Source organism: Lycium barbarum, chromosome 10 (assembly GCF_019175385.1).
Source record: "Lycium barbarum isolate Lr01 chromosome 10, ASM1917538v2, whole genome shotgun sequence".
In the NCBI taxonomy this organism is placed as follows: domain Eukaryota; kingdom Viridiplantae; phylum Streptophyta; class Magnoliopsida; order Solanales; family Solanaceae; genus Lycium; species Lycium barbarum.
The window spans coordinates 9304624-9322981 of NC_083346.1; positions in this window are offsets into that span (position 1 = coordinate 9304624).

Below are 18358 nucleotides of genomic sequence, written 5' to 3' on the forward strand. Positions count from 1 at the left end.
GACTTTATTTGCAGCTTTCAAGTGGTCAAGACTTGTGTTACTCTGATATTCTGCCAACATCCCAACAACAAAATTCAATGACAGGTCTTGTACATACTTGAGCATACATCAAGCTTCCAACAATGGAAACGTATGGAATATCTTCCATTTGTTCCCTTTTAAGATCGTTCTTTGGGCACTTGTTCAAACTAAATATGTCACCCTTCACAATGGGAGCTACACTTGGTGAACAATCTTTCATCCGAAATCTCTCTAAAATTTTATTGATATAGGGTTCCTAAGATAGACCTAAGGTACCTTGATGTCTAGCTCGATGAATCTTAATGACAATGACATAAGACGCGTCACCCATGTCTTTCATATCAAAACTCTTAGAGAGAAATTGTTTCACTTCGTGTAGCATTCCCTTATCATTGGATGCAAGCAAGATATCATCCATATATAGAAGTAAGAATCAAATTTTACTCTCACTAACCTTCAGGTATATACATTGATCCATAATGTTCTCAATAAAGTCAAATTAAAAGATAACGTCATGAAATTTTAAATACCATTGACAGGAGGCTTGTTTTAGTCCATATATGGATTTCTTTAGCTTGCATACCAAGTGCTCACCATTACTAGAGGAGAATCCTTCAGGTTGTTTCTTATAAACCTCTTCCTCTAGATCACCATTGAGAAATGCGGTTTTCACATCCATCTGTTGCAATTCTAAGTCAAAATGGGCTACTAATTCCAATATGATGCGCAAGGAATCCTTTTTAGACACAAGAGAAAAAGTCTATGTGTAGTCAATTCCTTCCCTTTTGAGTGAATCCTTTAGCAACGAGTCTTGCTTTATGTCTTTCTATGTTTCCTGATGAGTCTCTTTTAGTTTAAAAAAAAACATATACATCCAATGGTTGTTACACCATTAGGCAAATTGACAGGATCCCAGACTTTGTTATTTTTCATGGAATTCATCTCTTCTTTCATGGCATCGTACCACAATTCTGATTCTTTACAACTCATTGCTTGTGAAAAAGACTGTAACATCCCGTAAATCCGTATAGAGTGCGAAAGCATTGTATAAGTCTTTTGGAACCTTATATGTTGGGTTACGTGCATGGCTTTAGGCTAAATACCCAAGAGGAGATGGTCAAAATGAAAAGTCTCTACAGTTTCACGAAAAGGAGGTTTGACGGTCGTCCTTTGTACCGTCGTTCTATTCGACGCTCCGTCCTTTGCACCGTCGATTGTGAGGAAAAGAAAGTTGCTCACTGGAAATTTCATGACTTTGACGGAGCAGATCGACGCTCCGTCGTTCTGATCGACGCTTCGTCCTTTGTGCCTGCCGGGCTGAAATTATATAAGTTGCAAAATTTTAGTTTTTATTCCATTCTTTTCACTTTCAAGAACCCTAAGGACGAAAATATCTCTCTAGGGCTCCAACACTAAGGTAAGAACATCTTAATCATTGATTATCAATCCTAACAATAAACCCATAATTCTTAACATGATTCTTGTTACTAAAACCTAGGGTTTGCAACATAATTCTTCCTAAAGTGATTCAAGCTAGGGTTTGGGTGTTCTTCACTAGGAAAGTGAATTGTTAAACTTAATTTGATTAACACACTAAAGTATGTCTCTCTTTTAAAAACCTTATCATGGATATATGTTTTCTTCTCAAAGCTTCTTTATTGAATAAAAAGGTGAACTCTTCATGCAAAACCCTAATTCATGTCTTTGCTTGTGGTTGGTGTGCGTGAGGGGACAATTCCACATTAAACCTTGATTGTATTATCCTCTATATACGTATATGGAATCATAATCGTTTTCTTCTATAAGAGATGATCAGTGATGATGGTTAATTATTGGTATTGATGACTTTACAAAGAAACTAAGACAAAGGAATCTTGTTTAAAGAAGTGGAAACATTTTCATGATTATCTATGAAATTATGAATTTTCGTAATGGCATAATGAGCTTTAATGCTACTTGATGGTGTGACTACTTTGAGACAAATTATGAATCGGCTTCTATGCTATGAACTTTGTTGTTATGTTTGGCCTAGCTACTCGGGAGGAAGGGTAGCCACTATGGATCCTAGTGTATCATTGCCTAGCCATTCGGGAGGAAGAGTGGCCACCGCTGGGTTCGCTACCCAGGGTGTGATTTATGCCTAGCTATTCGGGAGGAAGGATAGCCACCGCGTACTACATAGTCCGGTGTGATTTATGCCTAGCTATTCGGGAGGAAGGATAGCCACCGAGAATTATATGTTCCGGTGTGGTGCGCTATGCGCGATATGCTTGATTCTTGGGCTTGTATTGGCATGTGTGACATTCTTATTCTCTTATGAAATTGTTGATGACTATCATAATTGATTAAAAAGGCATATTTGAAGTTGTAACTTGACAAGAGGCTTTATAAATTGGTTTTGATACTTATTATTGAGATACATAAACTGAATAATTGTTCTTACATCGCTCTCACCTGACTGGCAAGACTAATTTCTTTATGTATTATGTACTCTATTTTCTTATTACTTATTGTCCCCGAGGCACTCACTGAGTACAAAGTACTCAGGCATACCATTGTTGTATTTGATGGTATGTTAGGTAACGGAGAAGAGCAGGTTCTTGATACTCCAGGCGTTTAGGAAGGACTTGCTGTTGTTGCTGATTTGGTGAGCCCACACATTCATTCGTGGGACACTCTATTTATTTAATTGCATTTATTTATTTTAGTTTCCGGGCTGCGTCCCGATGGGTTAGACACTTACTCCTTATTCTTAGAAGCTCCTTAGTATACATTCGAATGTGGGTAGAAGAAGAGTTGTCGTTTAACTCTTTCGGGCACACTATCATGTTTTGGGTGAATTATTTAAATTACAAAGACTTCCGCTGACTTAATTTATATATTCATGATTTAATTCATATATTCATGACTTGTTACATTTAATTTATAAACTGTTGGAGGCGAATGTTGAACCTAGCGGGTTCAAGTATTATTATTGTGTTGTTTTGGTTCTTCCGATGTTGTTCATGACGCTAGATGCCGGTCACGTCTAGGTGGGTTTTGGAGGGTGACAAGCTTGGTATCAGAGCCTAGGTTTAAATATGTCCTGGGATTGTCGTCTGTGTCTGTGGAGCTGTGTTTAGTGGAGTTTTCCTTGTGTATCCTGATCACCTGCATGACTGAGAAACTCCCAGGACATTTATAGGTGTTTCCTATTCTTCTTGATTCTAGATTGTGTTGTCGAGCTTAAAGTCCTTTTTAGGATCGTTCTAATGCGCCCGTTAATTTGTGCCTTGTAGAAATGATTCTAACGCGATCCAAAAATAGTAAACGAGGACGTCCCGCAAAAGTTAATCGAAATATTGGGGGCGCGAATGCTGGTAATGGAAATGATGCTGGAAATCAAGCACCACCTCCAGCACCGCCTGCTCCTTCTGTTCCTGTTGCGGGTATACCTGAGATTGGTACTATGAAACGGCTATTCAAATGTTGACTGCATTGGTTGCTGCTCAGCAGTAGCGTGGAGGTGTGGGACCTCATGGTGGAGGCAGACTTAAGCAATTCCTCGACTTAAAGTCACCAGAGTTCTTTAGGTCACGAGAGATGGATGACCCCCAACACTTTTTAGATGAGACCTTCAAGGCATTGAAAGCAATGGATGCTCGGGATTCCGAAGCTGTAAGGCTTGCTTCTTATCAGTTGAAGGATGTTGCTCACATGTGGTTTGAGATGTGGGAATCTGAGAGTGATGACGCTGCTTTAGCTCCGACATGGGCTGAATTTGAAGAGGCGTTCATGGAAAGGTTCTTGTCAGATAAGGAAAGAATTGCTATGGCTACAAAGTTTGAGAAGCTAGAGCCGGGTAACAAGTCAGTTCGTGAGTATAGTTTGGAATTCACCCGTCTGTCAAAGTATGCTTTATACATGATTCCGAATGAAAAGCATAAGTTGACTCGCTTTATAAAAGGCTTGGTACCACGTATTTAGTCTGCATGTGTTGCTGCTGCTATGTCTCCTACTTGAACTTTATCATCTTTGGTTGGGTTTGCTGAGCAACAAGAGAGTTGGAAAAATGAGGAGAGGGTGGATCGGGATCAGAGCAAGAAGGCCCGTTCGGCGAGTGGTTTCAGTGGTAATAATTCTAAGAGAGGGCAGAGTAAAGGGTATTCTGCACCTGCTCATTCTGGCACTTATTCCCATGCTAGTGTGCCTTCTGGTAGGCAAGGCCAGAAAAATAATAATAGTAAGTTTTCGCAGGGAAGTAGTCGTCTGCCAGTGTGGAAAGAGCATATCTGCCATCATTGTGGGATTAGAAGCCACATCAAGAGGGAATGCAGAAAGTGGTTACGTGACATGGCTGCTATAAATAACCAAAAGAATGATTCACCTGCTTCTGCATCTGCTAAAAGTCACCTGCTGGTAATGCTAACAATTATAATCAGAATGCTCGTAACAACGGCAAGGGAAAGGAAATTGCTAATACTTCTGGTGGAGGGACAGCTCGACTTTATGGGTTGACTCGTAGGGAGACAGTTGAGGCTTCTGATGCTGTGGTTACAGGTATCCTTACCATCTGTTCTCATGATGCTTACTCATTGATTGATCCGGGAGGAAGGATAGCCATCGAGAATTATATGTTCTGGTGTGGTGCGCTATGCGCGATATGCTTAATTCTTGGGCCTGTATTGGCATGTGTGACATTCTTATTCTCTTATGGAATTGTTTATGACTATCATAATTGATTAAAAAGGCATATTTGAAGTTGTAACTTGACAAGAGGCTTTATAAATTGGTTTTGATACTTATTATTGAGATACATAAACTAAATAACTGTTCTTACATCGCTCTTACTTGACTGGCAAGACTAATTTCTTTATGTATTATGTACTCTATTTTCTTATTACTTATTGTCCCCGAGGCACTCACTGAGTACGAAGTACTCAGGCATACCATTGTTGTTTTTTATGGTATGTTAGGTAACGGAGAAGAGCAGGTTCTTGATACTCTAAGCGTTTAGGAAGGACTTGTTGTTGCTGCTGATTTGGTGAGCCCACACATTCATTCGTGGGACACTCTATTTATTTAATTCCATTTATTTATTTTAGTTTCCGGGCTGCGTCCCGATGGGTTAGACACTTACTCCTTATTCTTAGAAGCTCCTTAATATACATTCGAATGTGGGTAGAACAAGAGTTGTCGTTTAACTCTTTCGGGCACACTATCATGTTTTGGGTGAATTATTTAAATTACAAAGACTTCCACTGACTTAATTCATATATTCATGATTTAATTCATATATTCATGACTTGTTACATTTAATTTATAAACTGTTGGAGGTGAATGTTGAACCTGGCGGGTTCAAGTATTAATATAGTGTTGTTTAGGTTCTTCCGATGTTGTTCATGACGTCGGATGCCGGTCACGTCTAGGGTGGGTTTTGGGGCGTGACAAAGATCCGGGATCATTTTCGACTCCGATGTCAGATTCTTGCAGATACACAACATAGTCACTAGGAATTGCTGATTCTCTTTTTTTAGTAGATCTCCTTAATGTTGTGTCAACATTTTCCTGAGGATCATGTTTTTCAACTTGTTGTTCTATAATTTTTGGAATTTCTTGAACAATTTAATCTACTGGAATATTTTCAGCAGCTTGCAGAATCTCATTGGTTGTTTGCTCAACACCCGGTTGTACTTGAGGGTGTTATGAACGATAACCAATCTTTCTCTTGAAGTCGAAGGTTGATCTCTTACCGAATTTGTATTCTGAAGTTGACACTCCCACTAATCAAGTCATTCTCAAGAAATTTTGCATTTCTTGATTCGACAATCCTAGTGTTGTTAGATGGACAATAGAATCTGTATCCTTTAGACTTTCGGCATATCCGATGAAATATCCACTAATGGTCCTAGGATCCAGTTTTTTTTCTTATGGGTTGTTGATTCTAAATTCAGACGGGCAACCATATACACATATATGTATCAAACTCGGTTTCCAACCTTTGAACAACTCAAAAGGTGTCCTTGGGACAGCCTTAGTTAGAACTCGATTTAATATATACATTGTCGTCTTAAGATCTTCAATCCACAAGGACTTAGGTAGCTTAGAGCTACTTAGCATACTACGCAGCATGTCCAATAATGTTCGGTTTCTTCTTTCTGCTACACCATTTTGATCTGGAGAACCAGGCATAGCGTATTGGGCAACAAACCTATTTTATTGAAGAAACTTCGTAAACGGACTTTGGGCTTGTCCATCCTCAGTTTGTCTACCATAGTACTCACCACCTCTATCAGCTCTCACAATCTTAATTTGTTTTCCGCATTGTTTCTCTAGTTCAGCCTTGAAAACTTTAAAGGCTTCTAATGCTTCACTTTTATTATGAAGCATTTAGAGATACATGTATCGTGAGTAATCATCTATAAAGGTGATAAATTATTTCTGACCATACGTGTCCATGTATTGGACAACATATATCTGAATGTATGATTTCTAATATGGTTGAACTCCTCTTGGCACCTTTTTTTGACTTGTTGGTCTGCTTGCCTTTAATGCAGTCCACACAAGTATCAAAATCGGTAAAATCTAAAGTACTAAGTACTCCATCATTTACTAATCTCTTGATTCTATCTATGGAGATATGTCCTAATCTCCGAAGCCACAAAATGGAGGAATTCGTAACGTGGATTGTAGAAGCAGAATCAATCCACCACGTGTTATAGTTAACATCAACCATATTAGCTTCATAACATACAAGAGAGATTGAAGTCATGAATGCACTTTTTCCTGTTTCCACCAACAATTAACCCTTTTCTTGAACACACATGGCCATAAAATTCATTAATAGACCATTTATCCTTATGTGTGATATAGGAGATAGGGGTCGTATTGTGGAGGAAGGGAGTTCAAAATAGAGTGCACAAGGAAAATTTCTGTCATTTCAACCTCAAGAGCCATTAGCTAAGCTGGTAAGTCTCACATTTTCATGATGTGCTCACGCACACCTCTCACAGTGGTGAGCCTCAATGATGAGAATTTCATAATCAGGGTGCTAGCAAGTGCCTTATCTGAAGTCTCAAACTGTTCATCAATAGCCTTCAGTAATGCCTTGGCATTGTTATACTGTTCGACAGAACCACGAATACCAGCAAAGATTTTGGTCTTAATGAACATAACACTCAAACAGTTCGAGCGCTCCCATTGGTCATGAAGAGCAATCTCAGCTTGAATGTTAATTTCATTAATAGGTGGTTCCTCTTTCTTAATAGCATAATCAGTGTCCATGCACCCTAAGTGAAGAAGAATTCTCTCCTTCCAGATCTTATAGTTCTCACCATTCAGTTCGAGAATATCACAGATATCAGGGAAATTCGTAGGTTGCATAACTACAAAACTATATACATGCTTAATAAATTTGAGGCAAATAATATAACATTGAATCTTCTGACATAAAAATTGTCTGTGGGCTAAATTTTTAATTCAATAAGATTCATTCTTTACGATAGAATTATCAATTTACTATCATGATATTCTATCTTAATGATAAAACTATCAAACTCTCATTCATAATTCCTGTGGGTAATTATGAAACGTATTTAACATTTTATCCTAATTAATTATGCAACCCAATAATAAATGTACTTTAGTTATTATATCGTGCATAATTAATCACAATTATAATGTCTAAATTTCTTTGTGTGATCGTTAACTTTAAAATTTTATTCAATTAAAGATGTTGTGGCTAATCTTCAATCAAATAAAATTATAGATCACTTAGACATTGATCCTTATTTAATGTCTATAATTTCCTTATGTGATCCTAAATATAATATATAATCTCATTCAATCAAGATTGTTGTGGCTAAATCTTAATTAAATAAGAATATATGGATCACTAGACATTAATTTTAAATATTTATTCAAAATCTATTGCTAATTACTTTATGCAATAAAATTGAATTTCGCGTGCCAAAAATATGTACAAAGCAACAAGTGATATAGTTACCAGAACATAACTCAAGCACATGAATATAACTAAAATCTCTTAAATTTGACAGCACAAAATGAAAATTCATGCCAGATTTAATAACTTTTAAGAATTTTCACAAGTTGTGTCAATTAGAGAAACTAAAGTGATGAAGACATTAGCAAATCTAAGCATTCTCACGTGGAAAGATTAGGGAGTGTTCCTTTTTCTTTGCTAGTAAATATAGGCAAAGATACAAACAAATGAAAGTACCTAGAAACTTGTGCATTACCAATTTAATCCTTTTGAAAGGTTATAACAATAAGTCCAGAATGCACTTCCTTTGAAAACCAGAGTCGTCTTCAACCTCTGGCGGTCTCAGAACCGTTTTCATACCCGATACATGTTAACCATTACATACATCAAATGTAGTGTTTGAAAACACAAAAATGCTAGAAAATCAATTTCCTTCTAATTTTCGACATTAGTTTGCATCAAAAGTTTAAAAACCAAATCTGAAAACTAAAACCCATTTTGAAGGATTTTTACAAATTTCGAAAACCAAACAAAGCAGAGGTAAAAGTATGCTCTGATACCAAATGTAAGACATTATAGAGCAATAGCGCAGTGGAAAAAGGATGGCGTACCTCTAGCCATTGTAACGGAGTCGTCAGAGTTATCGTCTGTTTCCTCCCGGTGACCTCCGGTGAGTCTTCTAAGCACTCAGAATTCTCACTAGATGGTGTAATTTTTCAAGGAGATATTTTCTGTGCTTAGGGACCCAAACCGCTGCTTTCCTTTTATATTGTTCTACCATCAAAAATAGTTATTTGACCGGATTTTAAACGGGCAGCTGTTAATAATTTGGATAGCAGTTTCAGATAAGGAAAGGAGTTGAAAAGAGTTTCAACTGATCCCTGAAATAGAGGACCATTTTACACGTCCAAAATAGAACGTGACTTGCAGCAACCAGAAGGCAAATATCTTCAAGACTTGCATCCACAATAGCATTTTCCTCAAAACTGTCCCGAAGCTCTTAAAATTAGGCACGTTAAGGTGGACATAATCACATCTTGTTGTCTAGAATATACCGACTCTTTGTTGCGTATGTCATACAGGAACTTATCAGCTCAGATTTCATTCAGGTTTAAGAAAGTAAGATTATGAATTTTCACTGAGAAGAAAAACAACCTCCCATTCTTTACCTCAAAAAATAATCGTATTGTCTTTATAGAAAAGGGAAGTAATTCAAGTGGTGAGTAATAAGGGTAATGTTGTCATTTCAATTTTTATTCATGTATTAGTTATATAGGTATTAGCTATTCAATCTTCTACCCCGCATAAAATAATACACAGATTCCCTAATAATGTATTAGTTATGCGGGTTTCAAAATTACAAACCATATACCGTATTTATTTTACACTTGAATGACTTATCTCTTGACTAGCTACCAAACATAGTATAAAGTTATGCAAAGATTAATACATGAATAAAAGATGTCTTTTTTTTTTTTTTTTTTTTGGTAACTATCAGTTGTATTAATCACCAAGTAAAGTATTTACAAAGCTAGCAGGTAAACCCAACCTGCTATGATCTATCAAATCTGCTCCTATACACATAAACTAGGAATCTCATGCTAAAATAGCTCTACTATCTAATTAATCTCAAGTGTAAGGAAAATGGCATTGTTGTAGCAGTCGACTCAAGGAAGCGTCTGTAGCTCATATATTGCAATTGCAGGCTATCTTATGCATCAGCTTTTCTCTCATGCTTCTCAAAAACTCTTACATTTCTCTCAATCCAGATAGTGTAAATAAAGGTGTCTTTACTAGCTACCAAACGACCCTATGGGCCTGTTTGGAAAGCCACCCAGGTAATTGGAATTAGGTGTAATTACACCCTGTAATTACAAGGTTACTTTTTAGTCTGTTTCTTTTAATTTATTTTTATTTTTTATTTCTATTATTTTAATTTCTTTTATTTTTAATTTATTTTTTATTTCTATTATTTTTATTTATTTTATATTTAATTTATTTTTAATTTCTATTATTTTTATTTCTTTTTTATTTTTAGTTTTTAATTATTTTTATTTTTTAAAATGTATTTTTCTTTTTATATTATTTATTTTTCATTTCCTTTCTTCTCATTCCCAACCTTTACTTCTTGTGGTTCCACCGTGAAGCGTAAGGCCCAAGTATTAGATCGGGCTCACATTTATAGTTGGTATCAAAAATTGAGCGAATTATCCTTCATATGGATTGGTCTTTAATTTTGGCCCCTCAAATCGGTGATATTTAATTTTTGCCCTTACTTCTCATTTAATGAAAGTTTATGGGCCAAAATACCCTTATTCGCTGGTCTATGAAATCAGAGATTTCGGATCGAACGTAGCAGAGGCTAAAAATAAAAAAAATTGCAAGCAAATGTCATAGCAAACTATGCCTATTCGGACAAAAGTTATGCCTTACGGCATAGTTATGTAGTATCCTACAGAGCTATGCCTTCTATATAGTTCCTTTTCCGACATAGTTTTATAGTATAACTTAATTTTTACGGAACTATGCCGGACAAGACATGCTTTACATAGAAACTATGCCTTAAGGCATAACTTTTGCCAGAATAGGCATAATTTGCTATGAAATCTTGTCTTGCGATTTTTTTTCTTTACTCTGCTGGGGTTAGAACCCAGAATCTCTGGAATATTTTTGGCACTTAAAGTGCTGAAGGGAAAAAATTAAAGACCAACTATTTGAGGGGGAACTATTAAAGACCGAGTCCGGCACTTTTGTAACCTAGAAAAAAAAATTTGGAACCAAACTAACCCATTAAAAAAAAAAACCAAACTAGGCTTCACGCACAGAAGGACCAAAGTGTACATTTACATTTTGTCCCTTTCACGCATAGAATCTGTGCGTGAAACCCTAATCTAAAACCCGACCCAACCTTTATTCTTTCTCTTATCAAACTCAAAAATTAAGGCTTTTTGCGTACTTTGATCGAAGATTAGTCACGTTTCAAAACACCGGAATATAAATATTTTATATAGAACTTATTTTTTTTTTTAGTGTACAATAATATCGGCTCATTACATCAAGCATACATATACATTTGGATTGTCGTTTTAGGAGCTGTAAAGTGCTCCGAAGTACGTTTGAAAACTTGTTATATTTAGGTTTAAGTGCCATATTTTATAGGGTGCAGATTCTTTTATGTTTTTTTTATTTTGTTATTGTATTGTGTAATCCGCACTTTTTGAATGTGCAAAAATAAATACAATATTTAAAAATAATTCATCCAATATGAGAGGTTCATAATAATTGAAAAATATTTCATTCCATTACCAACGAAATACATCATTAAATTACAATAGACTAAAAAAAAATTAATTTCTAGACACTCTTCTACATCCAGATGTACTGCCACCACAAGAGTTTTGCCCACATGAATGCTTATCATGCCCAAATTGCTTACATGTCGAGCACTTGCAAGAGTAAGTCTTTTCGCTAATATCCATTTGATTATGATAATGGGTTAGCTTATTTTTTCCCAATTTACGGATATGGTTCTTGTTCGCAATCATAAAAAATGGCGCGACTGGCCAATAGTGATCACCAAAGGGACTGAATTGGCCGGAATATGCTTTAAGGTATTTTACGAACTTATATTCCTCCGCCACATAATCAGTTACATTTCTGGCCATTCTCTCAAAGCACTTGACTGCATGAGAACATGACATGTTGTACGCTTGCCATTTACCACAAGCGCATGACTGTGTACGCTCAGTAACGATATGTTTGTTTCCTCTTTTGCCGTCGCAATAACCCGTTCTAACTTCATACACTCGTTGAACGACGTCATACGTTGTCATTTGGTGACCCTCTGCCTTTCTTCGATAGTGCTCCTTTTTTTTGTAGGGCTTTGGCATCTATGTTCCCTCATCAGCTAATACAGCTATGGCCTGCCTTGTCCTATCCGCAAATCGCTCCACGACCTGCGTGAAGGTTAGTCTTACCATTGCGGTGACAGGTAGTCCTCGAGCAGATTTGAGGAGTCCATTGAAAGACTCTGAGCTGTTCGTTATGAGCATGCCACATCTCCTTCCTCCATCAGCATAAAGAGTCCATTTTTCAACTTCTAATTTCATCAACCAAACATATGCCTCTTCACTTGCTTCCCTTAGCAGCTCCATTTTTGCAGCCCATTTTCTTTGTTGATGCTGCATCGCAGCCCCCCACATCAATTTATTTATAGTTCCATTTCCAAACTTTGTTTCGCAAATTAGCCTTTAAGTGCCTTAAGCAATATCGATGGTAAGTATGTGGAGGCCACCACCCTTCCAGAGTACGCATATTGTGCAATATGCCTTTATAACGATCCGATAGGACACATATGCCCTGACGACCCTTAATAACATGAGTTTGTAGATGAGTCAAGAACATCCCCCATGTCTCGTTGCTCTCGTTGGCAGCAATTACGAAAGCAAGAGCGAATATTGACCCATTGGGATCTATACCTACTGCAATTAGGAGCTTAATGTCATATCGGCCATACACATAGGTCCCATCTATCGATATCACATTCTTGCAGTGAGCAAAACCATCAATACTTGGTTTGAATGCCCAAAAGACGAAGTCGAAAATTCTGCTCTCTAAAAGCCGTCACTGTACAACAGTGCCAGGATTAGCAAGTTATAAAGCCGCCATATACCCCGGCAATGCCTGAAAAGAGGATTCCCAAGTTCCAAAGATCGTTTCAAAAGCACGTCGACGCCCGAGAAATCCCTTTCTCTTACTTATGGTTTTACCATATTTTGAGTGGACCATGCCAATACAAGTTTTGATAGGCATCCTGCATAAGTTTAAACAAACAACATTTAACAATGATATTTTAATTGCTATAAGATATATAATGTAAACGGTCAGATAAATTACCTTGGAGTTTCCTCAATGTGTTTAAGTAACACATGAGCAATCATGTTTATATCTAGATTACAATGATCTGCTCGACTTTGTCCCATATCACAAGTGTTCTTCGGGTGGAATTTTGTGATTTCCCACAGACCATCCAGCTTAGCAATTCCCCGAAGCAACCACCGACAGCCTTGAGTATGTCGCCTACAAATCAGCCTCCATACCGATCTGTTTGAGTCATCAACCTTAAACTCCCTTATACCCTTTACAAAATACATTTTGACAGCCCGTTGCAACATCATTTTTGATGTGAACTGCATTCCCTTTGCAATGACGCATTCATCGGTCATGGAAGTTTTTGGTTCAATCCGCGTTTTTTGGTGACTTTGATAATCATCTCTTGTGAAGACAAATGCATCCTCACGACCTTGGAGACTGTCAAGATATGGAATATAGTCAGAATGCCATTGCATTGAGCCATCAGGAATTTGGTTTTCGGTCATCGGAGGTGGTACGTGGTGTTGAGTTGGTTTTGGTTGGTTTTGGGGACTACAATGCGTATCATCCCCTTCACTATCTTCATCATCGGTTACCTCTGCATTATTAGCTGGTTCATCGCCATCATTCTCAGATGTATCCATATAACTTGGACAATCAGCGCCATCTAAGAAAGGCCTCCTCCTACACAATAAAAAGCATATGTTAAATTCCAAATTCACAAATATATATATAATTTAGCATCTAGGTGATGATCCTACACATATTCATTATGAGCATGGTATGGAGAATGATCAACTCCACCAAACTGAGAGGGCTGCCTTTCAGCCACAGTTGGTACCACTGGCGAGTTTTGATAATAATTAGTTGCACTGAATTGGGAATTATTATAATAATCAGCTCCACTGAACTGAGAATTATTGTAATAATCCGCTCCACTGGACTGAGAGTTCTGATAATAATTACTTGCTCCACTAAATTGAGATGACTGCCCAATATTACTCGTATCAGGTCTATAACCCCTACAAAGATTTAAAAATGGTTATTTATCAATACATACAATAAACACGTGATACTGCACAAAAAAATAATATAAGAATGCATATTTACCAAGTTTGATTAAATTGTTGGGATATTTACCAAGTTTGATTAAATTGTTGGGTAAGATTTTTCGGCGGCACCTGGCCACTCAAAATACCCCCGTAAGAACTAAAATCTCCATACGAGTTAGCTTGACTGGGCTATTATTTTCTCTGGGTATCTTTTCAACATACATCTCTAGAACATTAAGGGAGACTAAATGTTTTAATTCTTCTGACGCATTCAAATAACCCCTTAAAGAATCATCACCATTGACATAATGCCTACCATAAAGCACTATACCATTGGAAACTGATTATGGATATCTGCCTGTTATAGAGATTTCATACTCATCTGGACTAACCTTCATTTTTTCACATATGTAAGTGACTAGTGATTCATAAGACATTTCAAGTGGACATTTAACATGAACGTTTGGTCTTTTATTGTAACGAACTGTACTATTGTCATCAAGGATAATACCATCCCAATGTATTGAAACCTTAACTGGTGGAATATCTTGAGCCATTTTTTTAAGACTTAGGATAGGTTTTTTTGAATGACTTAAGAGACTTAAACTTACGAAATTGATGAGTTTTTACCTCGTCCAACATTCTTCTTAAATAGATTCATATTCACCCCTATTGCGCACAAGAACATTGCGTAATGTGAATTTAATTCAAATAAACGGTTAAAAATTCAGCATTGTGTGGTCCAATCGGTCCTTTAGGTGTCATAAAAAAGCTGAAATTGGCATGTATGATGTGTTGTCAAATCATATCCTATTATGCATAAGAACATTGCGTAATATGAATTTAATTCAAATAAACGGTCAAAAATTCAGCATTGTGTTGTCCAATCGGTCCTTTAGGTGTCATAAAAAAACTGAAATTGGCATGCATGATGTGTTGTCAAATCATGTCCTATTGCGCACAAAAACATTGCGTAATATGAATTTAATTCAAATAAACGGTCAAAAATTCAGCATTTTGTTGTCCAATCGGTCCTTTAGGTGTCATAAAAAGCCTGAAATTGGCATGCATGATGTGTTGTCAAATCATGTCCTATTGCGCACAAGAACATTGCGTAATATGAATTTAATTCAAATAAACGGCCAAAAAATGCAGTACTCTATATAACATGATTGACAAACAATTAGTATTCACTTTAAAACGAGTTATCATGAAATTCTACAACCAATTTGGAAATCTTGATTCTATTACATGTTTTACCCCAGCAAAAATATTTGAAGCAATCGGTAGAACATGAGAACTAGATGATGATGATTTTCATTACTCAAATAACCCTAACAAAAGATTCAATCAAGAATACAATAAAATAATGAGAGAGGAGTGGAATTGACGTGTTAGGGAGGCTGAAGCACTGGAGCAAAAGTTAGCTTCAATAGGGCTTGAACGCCCAAAAAAACATACTATGTCAATGCCTCACGGAACTCCACAAGAGTTTAATTTTGCTCTTAATCGTTTTCGTGAAAAGAACAATCGGATGCAAATACGTTACCATAGGGTAGAATATGGTATACATGGTAGCACAAGATTTAGATCCAAGTGGGATTAGGACTGTGAAACATCCAATGAAGATTAATATTTTTCTTATAATAAGGTGAGTAGGTAGGGTCCTCCCCTCCCCCCCTGAGGGTACTTGGGGGTTTGCAACTATATAAGTAGCCCTTTCTTTTATTATTAGACTACACCATATTCAATGTCGAGTAGTAGAAAATCAGCTTGGTCTTTACTCCTTCCAAAAGAACCAAATAGCAGTGATGATGAGAGTTCAAATCATAGCAGTTTATCGAGTGATACCAGTGATTTCAAACTAGACGAGCTAAATCCGCACCTTCTTGTAGAGCGTAATGATGATTTCTGCAGTGTGAAATATTCAGATACGCGAGAATATTATTGCGGTTTACGCCGAGAATGGTCACATTGGATTGCCGAATCGGAGCGTCTTGTTCGTGACTTGGAAATCTCAACGCTCCAATCCCAAAAAGGTACTCACTAACCATGCCTCGAGTAGGTCCAGCAACTTGCGAGATGGTCGTACAAAGGATTAGAAAAGAAAACAACAGAATGCTGGCAAGAAGTTGTAGATTTTACATGCTAAAGTTGGCTGAAGATCAAGCATCATCAACCGATAGAGAACTAACATCTCCTGAAAAAATATGTGTGTTAAGAGACAGCCAATATCGTTCTGAGAATGATATTGAAGACTTCTATTCTGATGATGATTAGGGTCTATTTAGGCTCACTGTCTTAGATTATGGGTCATTTAAGTTTCGGACTAAGGCTGTTAATTTGTATTTTTATTTTTATGATGAATTCATCAATTTGAATTAGTTTGGCATGTTTTTAATTTGCTTTTATTGTTAAAGTCTATTATTAATTGACAATTTAACAAACAAACACAACTAAATTAGTACATAAAGGGTACGGATTACATTATGGGGGAGAAGGTACAACTAGTAAAAAAACATAATCCATAGAAATATTAAACTTAATAAACAAAATACATATAAATAATGAACAACAACAAGATAGCACAAATAATCTTCCACAATTTAAGTTTCTCTTTCAAAGCTATTTTCTCATGTTGAACTTCTCTAAGTTTAGCCTTCAGCAAATTTCGTTTTCTTTCGGAATCGGTGAGCAACACCTCCAAACCTTCAATTTTTTCTTCAGCTTCCACAAGCTTAAATTGCGAGTCCAACTTAGCGGTATCTCTAGAGATACATGAAGTCGCGGTATCTCTATCCAAAACTGGATTTTTTAAACTTCGCCGCTACTGTTTGATCCACGTGAATGTTGTCTTCCCACCAAAAGTATTTGCAACCGCCCATATCCTTTAAACATTACAAGAAAATCAGGTTTTTAAAGTAAAATATATGGATAACGTGAAAAAAAAACACTAAAAAATGTAAAAACACTTACTTCGGGCACTTTACAATGCCAAAAAGGGCGAACCGGATTATCTTGGGTCTTTGATGTTTTTAGTTTACAGTAATAACTGCATTCGCAAATATCGAGTTGTATAGCAAACATTGAAATTTCAAAACTTTGAGACATGTTTTTGAAGTGCAAAAGTGTGTTGAAAGAGTGAAGATGGAGAAAATGAAAGAGAAGACAAAGAATAAAGGTTGGGTTGGGGGTTTTAGGAAAGGGTTTCACGCACAGATTCTGTGTGTGAAAGGGACAAAATATAAATGTACACTTTGGCCCTTTCATGCACAGAATCTGTGTGTGAAGCCTAGTTTGGTTTCTTTTTTTTTTTAATGGGTTAATTTGGTTCCAATTTTTTTTTTTTTTTTTGGGTTACAAAAGTGCCGGACTCATTAAAGATCACCCCCGAAATTGGACATTTGTGCGAATGACCCTCCTGGTATTGCATTCAAAGTCACACTCTGTACTTCCCAAGTTTGCTGGAACAGAGGAATCATCCTAAAGATTGACCACGGGAATAAAAATCCAAAAGATTGATCCATTCAAGAGATCGATGGATTGAATGAAGAGTCCGGAACCAAAATACCCAAAAAAAAAAACATTTTGAACCAAAATATCCCAACAAAAAAAAAAGTTACCAAAGCACCTTTAGCGCAGTAAAATACTACGCTATAGCACTTCACGGAGGCGGATCCGTTAACTGCTATAGCGCAGTATTTTACTGCGCTATACAAAAGTTTCTCTCACCTATAACGCAGTAAAATACTGCGCTATAGGAGTCTGTCATTTTCAACAACATCACATTTTCACTTCTCTTTACGTAGTTTATCTTTTTTACGTAGTTTAGCCGTATATTAATCATACTTTGAGATTCCGAAACTTCAATATTTTATATAGAACTCTAGTTATATTTGTACAATTAATAAAATAAGTTCAACACATCAAGAATACGCAATACTTTGAATTGTCATTTTAGTGGTTGAAAAGTGCTCGAAGTCCTTTTTTATTTGAAGACTTGTAGTCATTAGCTTTAAGTTATTTATCTTTTAGGGTTTCGTCTTAGTTTTAAATTAATGCTTAACTTTATTTCGAATGTGTCACGTTTTTTTTTATTATCAATTTAGGATGTGAAACTATAAATAATAATAAAAACTAAGATAATATTTATAAATATGCAAAAAATATATAATATTTACGACAAATTGTACAACAATAATGTATATACACTATCGAGGATGGGTCCCACATGTAGTATGCTGGAGACTATCCCTAGGCCTAAGGCTCATACCATCCCCACCGCTCTCGCCATCGCCTCAATCGCCCTTTTTCGTCTTAATAACCGGGCGCTCCAAGTCAAGATCATCTCCTCTTCCCCTAGCCCTTGCGCCCTTAACTAGAACGTGCTTCTTCTTGGGATCTAGTCCCGCTGGCAGGCTCAGAACCTCAG